This window comes from Telopea speciosissima, chromosome 4 (assembly GCF_018873765.1).
Source record: "Telopea speciosissima isolate NSW1024214 ecotype Mountain lineage chromosome 4, Tspe_v1, whole genome shotgun sequence".
Taxonomy (NCBI): Eukaryota; Viridiplantae; Streptophyta; class Magnoliopsida; order Proteales; family Proteaceae; genus Telopea; species Telopea speciosissima.
In genome coordinates this window covers 42,117,607-42,130,905 of record NC_057919.1, presented here as the reverse complement: position 1 = coordinate 42,130,905, position 13,299 = coordinate 42,117,607, and positions in this window count along the sequence as shown.

The window sequence follows — 13,299 nt, the reverse complement described above, 5'->3', positions numbered from 1 at the left end:
TCCAACTTGTCTGCTGTTGCTTTTGCACATGTGCTATGCAACCCCATACCCTAAGGTATTGAATACTGGGCTTTTGCCCTTTCCACAACTCAAAGGGTGTCTTGGCTATAGACTTAGATGGAACCCTATTCAAGATATATATCGCCGTCTCTAAAGCGTACCCCCAGAAAGAAAGAGGCAGCTCACTATAAGTGAGCATCGTCCTGACCATATCCAATAGGGTCCGATTGTGTCGTTCGGATACATCATTTTATTATGGTGTGCCTGGATTAGTTAGCTGACTAAGTATCCCTTGGGATTTAAGATGTTCTTTAAACTCATCCGATAGATACTCCCTTCTATGATCTGATCGTAAGGACTTGATGCGTTTATCGAGCTGTCTTTCAACTTCGGCTTGGAATTCTTTGAATTTATCAAAGGCTTCCGATTTCCTACGCATCAAGTATATGTAACCATATCTAGAGTAATCATCGGTGAATGTGTTAAAGTACTCATACCCATATCTTGCTTGTATGTTTATGGGTCCACACACATTAGTGTGTATCAACTCCAACAGATCTGTGGCTCTAACACTTTTATTGCTAAAGGATTTCTTGGTCATTTTGCCCTGAAGGCATGACTCACAGGTGGGGAATGGTTCCACCCTCAGACTCTCTAAGGGCCCATCCCTCACCAATCTACTGTTTTGGTCCACATTAATGTGACCCAATCTTAGATGCTACAGATATGTTGAGTTCACTGGAGCTGCTTTCCGTTTCAAATCAACATTTGAAATAACATTCGTTCTAATAGGGTAATCTAGAAAATACAAACCACTTTGCATATATACGGATGCCACAAAGGAATTATTAAAATGAATAATCAATTTAGAATTAAAGGAAAAACTATATCCGTCCGAAACAAGATTTGAAACTGAAATTATCTTCCTCTTGAAAGAGGGTACATAATAGCAATCCTTTAAAACTAAACTAGCAGAACTAAAATTTAAAATAAAAGTTCCCACAGCCAACGCCATGGTCTCAGCTCCAGTGCCCATCCGAAGATTCACTTCATTTCTTTCCAGGTTCCTTGTCTCCTTGAACCTCTGCAAATCATTGCAAATGTGAACAGTGGATCCACTATCCACCAACCAAGAATTGGTCGGTTCAAAAGACAAATTAGACTCATAAAGAACGTGAACATCACATGTACCTTCTTTAGCAGCCTCTGTTTCATCCGGCTTCTTGTCTTTCAAAGTTTCCAGGTAAGCATGACAGTTTCTTTTCCAGTGACCCTCCTTCTTGCAATAGAAGCACTTGCCTTTGCCTTTATTGCCAGACTTCCCACCCTTGGCTTTCATGGTCTTGCCCTTACTTCCCTTTTTCTTCTTCTTCCCATTTGAAGAAGGCTTTGCCTCAGCTGCAGTGATCTCAGCCTTGTCCTTTTTCAAGGACGCTTCAGCCTCTACCAGTGCATTAGGAAGCTCGGTGAGCACCATCTCCTTCTCGGACATCTTATAGGACATCCTAAAAGGTGCGTAGGCAGAAGTGAGTGACACTAAGATCACATCAGTCTTGTATCGCAGGCTGAAATCAGTCCCCATGGATTCCAGTTTTTCAAAAAAATTGATCATTTTCATTACATGATCCATCACTGGAGTCCCCTGGGACATCTTGGAGTTATGGATTTGAGTCACCGCATCAGAATGTGCGTGTGTCAACTGCCTATTGAACAATTCAGCAAGCTTATCCATTTTACCCCCAGCAGTGCGTATATCCTTGACTGAGTCTATAACTGACTTTTTCAACGATCCTAGGATATAGAGTGATGCGTTGGAATCCCTCATGAGAAACTCTTGCATCTCTTCATTTGCCTCAAAATCGTTCGGGTTGGGTTGAGGAGGAACTTGTTCATCTAGAACGGTGTACAGTCCTTCAGCAGTCAGGTGCAACTTAATGCTCTGGTACCAATCGACATAGTTTGTACCATTAAGTTTGTATTCGCTAATGAGTGTTAACAGGTTGGAATTAATGACAGCCATCGTATATTAATCTACACATGCATAAGTAAATAACCACATGCTAATTAATGACCATTGAAAATAATAAATTGAGCACACACATCAATGGTCTTTCATGATTTGGGTTTCCCTCATAACCCAAAAGATGAATTGGATACCTACAACCCTTGCATGCATAACTTATCCTATCGGGAGTTATTATACATACCGTGGTAGTGTGGACTAAGCTGTCCGCCTCATGGGCTTCCAATATTTTTTTTTTTGGCCACGTGGGTGCCATGTTCAGATCCTGTCGGCTGACACACACCCAAGTCATGTACTTACCTATCGCATTAGTTAGAATAATGGAATCATGAAAGATAGCCTACTGTCGCAGTGCCCTCTCACTATCCATACCCTAACGTATCTCGATAGAGGTAAATATAGATAAATGTGACAGTGGTCCTGCTAATGTCCTGTCGGCGTATGCGGGGCATATCACACAATCTCTACATTTATCTTCAATAGGAGGCCATGGACATGTCTACCGATTAAGACTAGTCTATATCATACATGTATTATGATTAAAGAGGGATTAAACAACTCTCACATACATATCATGGATGGAATAAAATAACATAATTAATCAACGTTAATTAAAAGTGATTATGGGATGGCGGCATTTTTATTAGAAGCAATTAAAGAACCCTCCCAATAAAAATAAAACTAATAACTTTGGGTGCATTTATCATGCCATGGATGCCACGCCTCGATCATCTCCTCCGCCCGATCACGTCTTTAAAGTAGGTGACTTGCATCTCCATAAGCTTTGAGCGCCACATGTGGATCACCATCTATATGCCCTGGGAGTCCTAACTCCTCTAAAATTACAATGGAAACCTAGGAAAAATTCTATACACTTTGCTTTCCATAATAATAAAGAAACCCCGCATGGAGAAACCAACCCACCATTTGGGCTGCCCATGGGGTGGAGTACATTTGTTTATAAAAAAGATAGGGGGAGAGAGAGAAAGAGAGAGAAGCATCACATCCACCCATAACCCCATGTATCACATACATAAACAATCCATTCATTTATTAGAATGCCATTCCCATAATCACATCATAATATAATTTCATGCATGGGCATTAAAACAAGTAAACCAAAAATTAAAACATGGATTCCTTCAATTATTGAACCACCACATCGCATGTGATAACATGTATCCAAGCCCATAAAATTAAAATCGCATTTTAATTGCAAGTGGGTAAAGAGGGAATCTCTTCACCCATCATCATCCTCCAAAAACAAAACAAAATAATAAAATTCTGTTTTGAAAAATCTATTGTTTTTTTTTTATTTTTTATTGTTAAACTGGAGGGAAAACAAGAGGGGTGCATGCAACCCACTTGCGCAGGCTGCAGGCACTCCCTGCGCAGCCCGCAAGCCCAAGGCCCACGGGCAGCAGCCCATGGCTGAGCCCGCAGGCCTGCTGCCCGCAAGCAGCAGCCCTAGCTTGTGCACATAGGCAGGAAAAGTGGGAGGGTGTGCGCATGTGCATGGCAGCGTGCGGCCCCCCCCCCCCCATATAACCATGATAAAAAAAAATTTTAAATAAAAATTTAATTACATCATGCATGGATACATGTTACAATAATTGAAAATAACAAGCAAACCAAATCCATCATCACATGGGTAGGTTATTACACTAACAACCTTGTAACTACCCATGTGCACATGGGAAGGTTGTTACAACAACCATAATTTTAACCACCCATGTGCAACTTGCATCCCACTCATGATAATCATATTAACCATTAATTATTCAATATTCATGGGTGGGAAAGGTGGCTCTGATACCACACTTTGACCAACTGTCCAAGGATTAAACCATGGTTCCATAGGGAAACTAATAGACAGAAAAATTAGGGTTTTGCACACCCTGGGTTATCCCATGGTGTCCCATGGGTGCCCCATTATCGCGCATGGAAACCCTGGTGCATCCCTATTAGGGTTTCTCCTTCCCTATTGCGTCCCATAAAATTAATTATCACAATAGGGAAGGAGAAATTCGTCTCTAGTCCATCACATGACAAGAGGGATCCATCCCATACTCGAATGCGCAGCGGAAATTAATCGATTCAAGTTTCTTTCGCATCCCATAAATATTAATAATCAATGAACAGAGGGAATTAATAAAGAACTGCTAACCTGGTGAGCCTCAAGTGTTGCTCCTCCAATAGATAGTGGTTCTTCCTCCAGTGAACACTCCAAGCAAACAGATCTGAACCTCCAATGGTGCTACCAAGGTTCTACACGTCAATCCCAACTGCCCTCAAACTCCTTAGCACAAATCTAGGGTTTCACAAACCCTAACTCTCAAACACAGGTGAGAGAAGCAAGAAGAAGAAAAGAGATCACAAGAGGGAGAGAGAGTGTCTGCTCCAAAAATATGGAGAGCTGCACTCTTCTGCATTTTATGGTCCCCTATTTATAATAATAGGGTTTAATTAAATCCTAGATAGATTTAATAGAGCCCTAGTGAGAGTCTGACTCTCTCTCTCTCAGTCTGGCAGTTCTATTTAAACTCAAAGTGCTACATAGGTGAAGAAGCAGAATCTAATAGGGAAAGTATTAATTAGATTCTTTATTTAATTATTAATGGATAATTACAATTAGCACCAAATCCATTAATTAAATAAAGAGCCAATAAAATTAGTAAATTCCAAATAACTCCCTATATGATAACAATTTATCATATACAACCCCCCCACTAATCAACACCATCATTATGGAATCTAGGGCATGTACACATGTACTGCCAAACCCCAATCCATAGTACATGTCCATATAAGAGCGTCTGTGCATCCGATCGGGTCCCACAAAACTCGATAAAACACTTTATTTGAAATAACTATAAATAATGTATCATTTTATGTAAAATAAATTTTGCAAAACCATTTCCAAAACGGTACTGGATCCAAATTCTGATCCGACCATGCATAGACAGTCTCTATTTTGGTGTTCCCCAATCGGGCAGTGGTGACCATGTTGGATAACTCCTTCACTCACAAAAGTGTTCACGTATTCCCAGAACACTGGCTTTGACTTGCTTGAGTCTCAGTCATTGAGGAACCAAAGAATGCGATCACACTTTGTAGTGACAGGGTTCCCTCAGGTACAGGGTATCGGTGACACATGTCTTTCCCTTCCTACATCTGGCAGTAATACATGAGGGAATCGACAAAGTAGATTCTTCGCCAATGCACACATCAAACATGTGAGCACTCACATTCATACCTTGACATCACATGTCTAGGCATACCCAATACGACGACCATATGATAAGGGTGCCCAGCCCAAACCCTAGTCGCGACTACCATTTTAAGTATAACTTACGGACACATAATGCTCAAAAAGTTCATATCGCATGTGACAATATTAAACTTAAATGTTTAAATGTTCAATACAAAGGTGAACCGGGTTGAACCGGACAAAACCGGCTTTGATGGACACACACTTGTCCAGGCTTGGCTAGTTGGGTGTAGGCCCTAACCATTTCAATTTCAAGGCATTAAACTAGATTTTAGTGGTCTTCAAGAATGGGCCAAGCAACAGGGGTGTTAAATCTAGGGTATAGGCACAAAATCATTACATATAGGTGTGGCCAAAAGATCTAAAAAATCTGGGCTCAAAATCCTAAAAGAAATTGGGTGGACTCACGGGCGGAATCAGTGCGATGAGTCCATTAGTGGCTCCTCCGCAAGATAGGCAGGGCGGACTAACGGGCGGATGTGGAACGTGAATCCGTTCATTTGTCCATTCTTAGAAGACTATATTTTATAAAAATACCGAGGCGATCGGATCTTCGGACGGACTCATGGAAGTGGATCCATTCGTTGTTCCGTGCAGCTTTAAGAACAAAATTTTACAATTTTGTACTGGGCGGATTCACGGGCGGAATCACAATAAGTGGATCCGTTCGTGCGTCTGTTTGCAGAATTTTATAAAAATAGAGCCACGAGTTTTCAAACTCATTTTGGCTCCAAAAGAGAGGGACACAACCATATGAGAAAAAACTCTCTAAGGAACTTCCGTTCAAGTCTCCCTTGCTCTCCCTTGGTGGTTTTGGAAATTTCAAGCCGTAGGATCAATCTCCTCCACTTCCAAGGTAAGGTTTTCTCCCCATTTCTCCTTTCATTTTCTCTTCCTTTCCATTTGTAGGGTTTTTGGCTTGTGTCTCTTCATCTTTCTTTTCCTTTTTCTTGGATTTGGGATAAATATCTTAAGTCAGTGATTGTGTTTTGATTTTGATTGCATCTCCCTAGCCATGTACACCAAAACCATGCCAAAATCGATTGAGGCTAGGGTTTTTGGGTTTGAATCAAGCCCTAATCGATCAATGGCACTATGTTAGTGGGTTCTTGTATGAATATTACATATTTTATTAAATTTAAAAGTCTTTACAAAGATTTTAGAGATTGTTTGCCATGTTTGCCAAGCCTAGTTAAATTACTTGGATTATTTCTAGGTTTTTTTTGTTGGAACACAATCCTCAAATTCTTCAATAATTTGGGGAAACTCACAAGAGCATGTCAAATTCATCATATGCCCTAAGTTTGCATAGAAAATCATTCCTTTGATGTATCCTTAAGTGCATTTCTTATTTATGGGGTTATTTGCACAATCCTTGGTATTTATCCCCTTTTCCTCAAATAAATAATTCTTGTCTCTTGTTGGGGTATTTTATTCAATAATCTGTTTGTTTGGCATTGATTGGGGTATAAAATAGTCAAAAGCACATGTTGTTTATATCAATCTCATTCTTTCACATCCACACACTAGGGATCTCATGTGGATTTTTATATGTATATTGATCTTGTCTCTTTTCCTTCACTCTAAGCATATCTCCAATGCTATCCATGTTCTATTTTCTTATATTTATTATTTTTTTTTGATCTTCTCATCATGTATAACCTTCTTATCTAACCATTTCTATATCATTTAGGCATTCCACTTCTATAATTTTATTTGTCAATCATAACTCATTTATCCCAATTGGCTTACTACTGTTGTCTTCTTTGGTGGTGTCTTGTGTGTAGGAAATTAGCCATGGCTCCCAAGAGAAAGAGGGATCTAGCCATAGTGTCAGCTGTTCCCACAGCATACAATGTGGGGAGGTTTATCTCAGCAAAGACCGAGGGGATATTCCGGGAACACCTCTTCAACAGGAAGATTTTAGTGGAGAGAGATGTAGTGGTGGAAGAGCTTCTAGCCTACAAGGTGGGTGCCAGATTTGACAAGCTGAAGTGGAGCAGCATGCTGACTCATCTGGAACTCTACTATCCCACATTGGTCAGAGAATTTTATTCAAATCTGGTGTTAGTCAAAGAGGACGATGATGGCTTCAAGTTGACTTGGTCACTATTGCCTTCAACGAGGTGGAGTTGGGGATTCTCCTTGATGTATTTGCAGAGGGTGACAGGGTTTATCATCCCCCAGGTAGTGATCCTAACAAGTGTTTATCTCCAGCAGAGAATAAAAAATTGTTCAAGACTCTTACCAATAACAAGTATGATGAGAATGAAGACCTTTCCCGGTTTCCTCCTTCGCAGTGGGTTCTCACCTTTATAGCCAAAACCAATTTGGCTCCTTCCAAGGCACACAACACTCACCTTCCTCTGATGTCTGCAGTACTAGCATATTCCCTGTACACTGGCTAGCATATTTGTCTGCCTTATGTGATTATCCAGCATATGGCTCGCGTGGTACTAAATCTTGCCCGCAAACCTTGCCATATGGTAGACTGCTTACTCGAGTTTTTCTGTATTTTGGGATTGATCTCGACCATGAGCCCAAGGAAACAAGTACTGAGGGGCTTTTTGGGTTCAACGCATTACAGAAGATGGGATTGTATTGTGATTATGATAGTTCTGGAGAGGCACTCAGATATGGGGGAGGTGGAGGACCTAGAGATGTTGATAATGAGAGTGATGATGACATCGAGTTCATGGGCTCCGGGCCATTTGTCGCAGAGACTTCTGGTGCCCCAAGGGGAGGTGGAGGTAACATTTTGTTGGCCATCAGACAACTGAACCTGAGGATGTTGGAGGGCTTCGATGATGTCAAGAAGCAGTTCTCCAGTCAGGCTCGGCGTCTCGAGAGTATAGAGAGAGGAGTGGACGATATCAACAATTTCCTTGGTCGTGGTGGTGGCGATGGCGTGGATGATTAGCCCAGTTCTTTCTCCAAGCAATTTGAAGTCGTTTTAAATCAGTGTTTTGGTTTCTTATCTTTTGATGGACGTTTGTGGAACTATTTTTTTTTAATTTTCTTGCTTTTCTTCTCTTTTTTTTTTTTAATCAGTTAGTTTGGAAACTTTTGATGGTGGAATCATATGGAACGTTTGCTTTAGGATGGACAAAATAACATATTTTGAGTTGGATTTGTTGGGATCTTGTGTTTTGAGTTGGGAGAATTACATTCACTCTCAAGCAGGAATTTGGAACAATTGGTGGTTGAAGCATGTATTTTGAATTTAGGATAGATGAAATCATGGATGTTGAGTTGAGAAGGACACCACTATGCCCTAGTAGGAATTGGAACAATTTGAAACTTGTATTTAGTTTTATACATATGTTTATATATTTACTTATTTCCCTTCTTTTGGATCATTGTTCATAATTGTGGGTTGGTTATGTTTGATTTATCAGTGTTTATTGTGGATCATCACATATATTTATCTATCCTTTACTTACTTAAAACCCAACAAAGCATCAACATGATTATCAATTGACAGCCTATGTTTCAAGTCTTAAATCACATAGTTGCCTATTATCTTCTAGGTTCTCATTTCACCACAATCAGTCTTCTCCTATGACCGCACATAATGATTTATGCTCTTGAGATTTTTAATTTAGAACCTAATTTGTGGAGAGTAAATCAAGAGGTTACGCTAGACTGTGGTTGGTGCAGAGCATCATTGCTCTGATACCACTCTGTCACGCCCTCACACCCGATGAAAGATATTTTACTACAAAGGGGGTGACTAGGACAACATGTGTCATCCCAATACCTACCAGGATCACAGATACAGTGTCCCGAGCCACAGTCCACCTTGTCATCAATCGTGACAACAGGAAGGAACGTACCAAATGGAATAAATCGTTCCAATTATAGAGTTAGCAGAAGCGAAATTTAATTGAATCATGTGAATTATAGAGCATCGGTTCTCTAATGATAACACATAATACAATCTAAATATTTTATAACCATTCATTCTCTCCTTATAGTTATACATAATGTTCATACATGATTGTGGATGAATACAGAAATTAAATAATAAATAATCACCACTAGGGCACCATTCTTGGGTGTACATATACATCCAAGTCACAGCCATCGGCTCCAGTTGATTCGCATCCAATGGTGCTCGTCAAGCGAAATACCTGCATATCAATTAAAAAGGGGTTGCACAACAGGGTTAGCTACACTAGCTAATGAGGGACCAAAGGGGAATGCACATACATACACACAACAATTTCAAGCAGAATGATGCATGCTAATGTTAGATTCATTTTCCACCTAACACACAATTCTATAAGTCAAGTATATGCTACTGTGATAACTCGGGAGACACTGAGGGTCACTTAACTTATCGCCCCAGTGAAACCTCAATTATCACACGAGAGCCTACGCCGATAGAAACCATCCGGTCTCCCAATAGCAGACACCGATAGCCATCATTACCCCTGACCTGGCCTCTCCCACCTCCACAGGCAACAGATGCTCAGACTATCCAACACATAAACCCCTATTGGCAAGGGTCGTAGCATAAGGGAGCAAACATCCTAGCCACAGATATACTACATGCAAGTCTTATCGTCCTGAGAGGCATTTCAGGTGCATCAACTTCCCATTTCATCTAGTACCCGGGTACCAGTACGGCACGACACATACAGATCAGGATGACATATAATAGTTTTCATAATTAAATAAATTGGGGTTCCGGTACCGACACACCCGGCATCGTCACCCGATACAATGGTGAGAATAATATCGCAGTCATAGCAATTTCACATTTGAGGTAAATAATGCAATGCACACAATGCTTATATTTATATAATAGCATGATCAAGTTTGCTTAATATATAAATTCAAACCCAACAAAGTCACCCAAAACCCACTCATCGAACTCGGGTGTTACCCAGCGTGGTTGACATGAATCTCACTGGTGCACCAGCTATCCATCGAGTTGGGTAGCCTAAAAACACAAAAGCAATAACGGACTCATGGGCGAAAGCAATCGGGTGAGTCCACCCTTGACTCCTTTCAGGCCAAAAGGTCAAAATACAAGGAGCGGATCCACGAACGAAACTTCTGATTGGATCCGTTCCTACATCCGTTTGATTTTTGAGACACACTCGAGAGCGAGTGGATCCACGGATGGATGCGCCATCTTAATCTGCCCTTGCATTTGTTCAATCCCTGAGACATACTCAAGAGGGAACAGACCCATGGGCGGAGGCAACAGAATGAATCCATTCCTTCATCCATTCAGGTCTAGTCATTGGGATTACACTAGACGGACTGACGGACAGTACCACGATTGGTGGATCCGATTGTGCGTCCATCAAAAATCTTTTTTGAGATTTCAAAGGGCTTTTCCTCCAACTTGAAGCTTGGAGTACACCCAGCACTCAGGGTCATGGAGAGGGTGTCTTAAGTCTCCTTAGGGTCATTAGAACCTAGGCTTACCTCATGGATCCAAGATCACACAAGGGTTTGGTTCCAATTGGTCCAAAGGTAGGGTTTTATGGTATGAAACCAAGGATTTAGCAGCATTGGCTACAAAGCAGCTCACATAGGTCTTTAATAGGATTTGGTCAGCACCATTTGAGCTCCCATTAAGGGTCAAGCCTCACCTTGAGTCACAAATGGAACCCTAGGTTGGCTCAAGCTCAAGGAATCTATCAAAATGGAAATGGAAAGAGATGTATCAAGAGTTTAGGTCATACCTTGGTGAGAGGAGGTCTAATTCCAGCCCTAGCCCGCCTTGAAGATCCACCTCCTTTTCCTTCTTCCCTTCCTTTCCATCTCTTCTTCTTCTTCTCTTCTTCAAGTCTTGTCCAGACAGCAAGAGGAGGAGATGCGGGGCAGCCAACCATCTTGGCATGGCTTCTATCGTCTTCCCTTCCCTTTCATTCCTCTCCTACTTCCACTTCTTCTTCTTCCTTGTCTCTTCTCCTCCACAGTTTGCTTGGGAGGGGGAGAGATAAGGGAATATGAAGTTCTCTTATCTTTTAAAGATAGGAAAGGGCCTTAGGCCTTGTTTGTTTAGGTGTCCTTAGAACACAATTAGTCCCTTAGGTTTTAAATGGGTTTTAATTAGGCCTTAGGTCTTGCTTGTTCCATCTCATAAGCCATTAGGTCCATTTAGTTGATTAGGACATGTTTATATACACCCTAAGTCTCATAAGACCAATTTGTCCTTGAGGTTCATTTGGTTTAAGTTAGGATATAAAACTCATTATTTTATTTAGGTCAAATCTTATGGACCCACTTTCATGGCCCAATTAACCAATTAATGGTAAGGATTAGGGTCCATCTAGTCTAAGGATCTAAGTATGGTGTCCGGGACATGGGGATGTGGGTCCCACAAGAAAATAAACCAGAAGGACAAGTAACAGCTCGGATAGATCCACGAGTAGAGCCAGTCAAGTGAGTCCGTTCATGACTCCGTTGTTGCTGTTAGGGCCCAAACTTCAAGGAAAGTTGTGGGGCTTTGACCCGTACTTCCAGGACTTTGAGGGGACACTTATAATAAAATACTAGGTTCAAGGTCGTAAATGTTTGACCATTGCCACCATGGCATTACCCTTTGGTAAGGTCTAAATTATCCCGGGGTATTAGGGTATATTTTGGGTGTGGGTGTAATAGGTGGAGTCTGTAGTTGATTGGGAGACACGCAAGAGCATGGCAGTTATTCGTAGCTTCCTGGGTCTAGCCGGCTATTACAGGAGGTTCATTAAGAACTTCGCAAGGATTTCAGCTCCTATGACTCGACTGACCTGGAAGGGAGTGAAGTTTGAGTGGTCTGATGATTGTGAGAAGAGCTTCTAGGAGTTGAAGTAGAGGTTTATTTCTGCTCTGGTACTCACCATTCCGAATGGTACTGGAGGGATGGTAGTTTATAGTGATGCTTCAAAGATGGGCCTTGGTTGTGTCCTAATGCAGGATGGGAAGGTCGTAGCCTATGCTTCTCGTCAGCTGAATGATTATGAGAGGAATTACCCACCCATGACCTGGAGCTGGAAGCTGTGGTCTTTGCTCTGAAAATCTGGAGACACTATTTATATGGAGAAAAGAGTGAGATCTACAATGATCACAAGAGTCTTAAGTACTTCTTCACCCAGAAGGAACTTAACATAAGGTAGGAGCGATGGTTGGAGCTAATGAAGGACTATGATTGCACCATCCACTACCATCCCGATAAGGTAAATGTTATGGCGGATACCCTAAGTCAAAAATCGCAAACCTTATCCTTAGCATCCTTAGCTGTCAGTAAAGAACCCATTGAGGAAGTGAGAAGGATGGATCTGGAATTACTGGTAGAGAGTGTTACCCTATCTTTAGCAGCCCTATCAGTGCAGTCAACTTTGGTGGAAAGGATTCAGTCTGCCCAGGCCTCTGATGAACATTTCCAGAAGATCATTGAAGCTATTTAGGGTGACATATAGTGGGATCTAGAATTCACATTGACTGAGGGTGGTGTCCTCATGTTCAGGGGTCGGCTATGTGTTCCCAAGGATGATCAGCTGAGGAAAGAAGTTTTGTTAGAAGCCCATGATTCTCCTTATTCGATCCACCCAGGTAGTACGAAGATGTACAAAGACTTAAAGGGATACTACTGGTGGAGTGGAATGAAGAGGGATGTAGCTGAATTTGTGGCTAGGTGCCTCACTTGCCAACAAGTGAAGGCAGATAGGCAGCGACCCCATGGCCTTTTATAGTCACTGCCTGTGCTAGAATGGAAGTGGGAGTATGTTACCATGGACTTCGTCACTGGGTTGCCCTGTACACCCAAGGGTGTTGATGCCTTGTGGGTCATTATGGATAGGTTGACGAAGACAGCTCATTTCATCCCCATCAAGGTCACCTATTTGATGGATAAGCTGGCCTGCTTGTACATTGATAATGTGGTTCGCCTGCATGTGGTTCCAGTCAGCATCATGTCAGATCGGGATCCCAGGTTCACATTCAAGTTCTGGGGCAGATTCCAGAAGGCTATGGGTACCTTGTTGAGTTTTAGTACAACCTT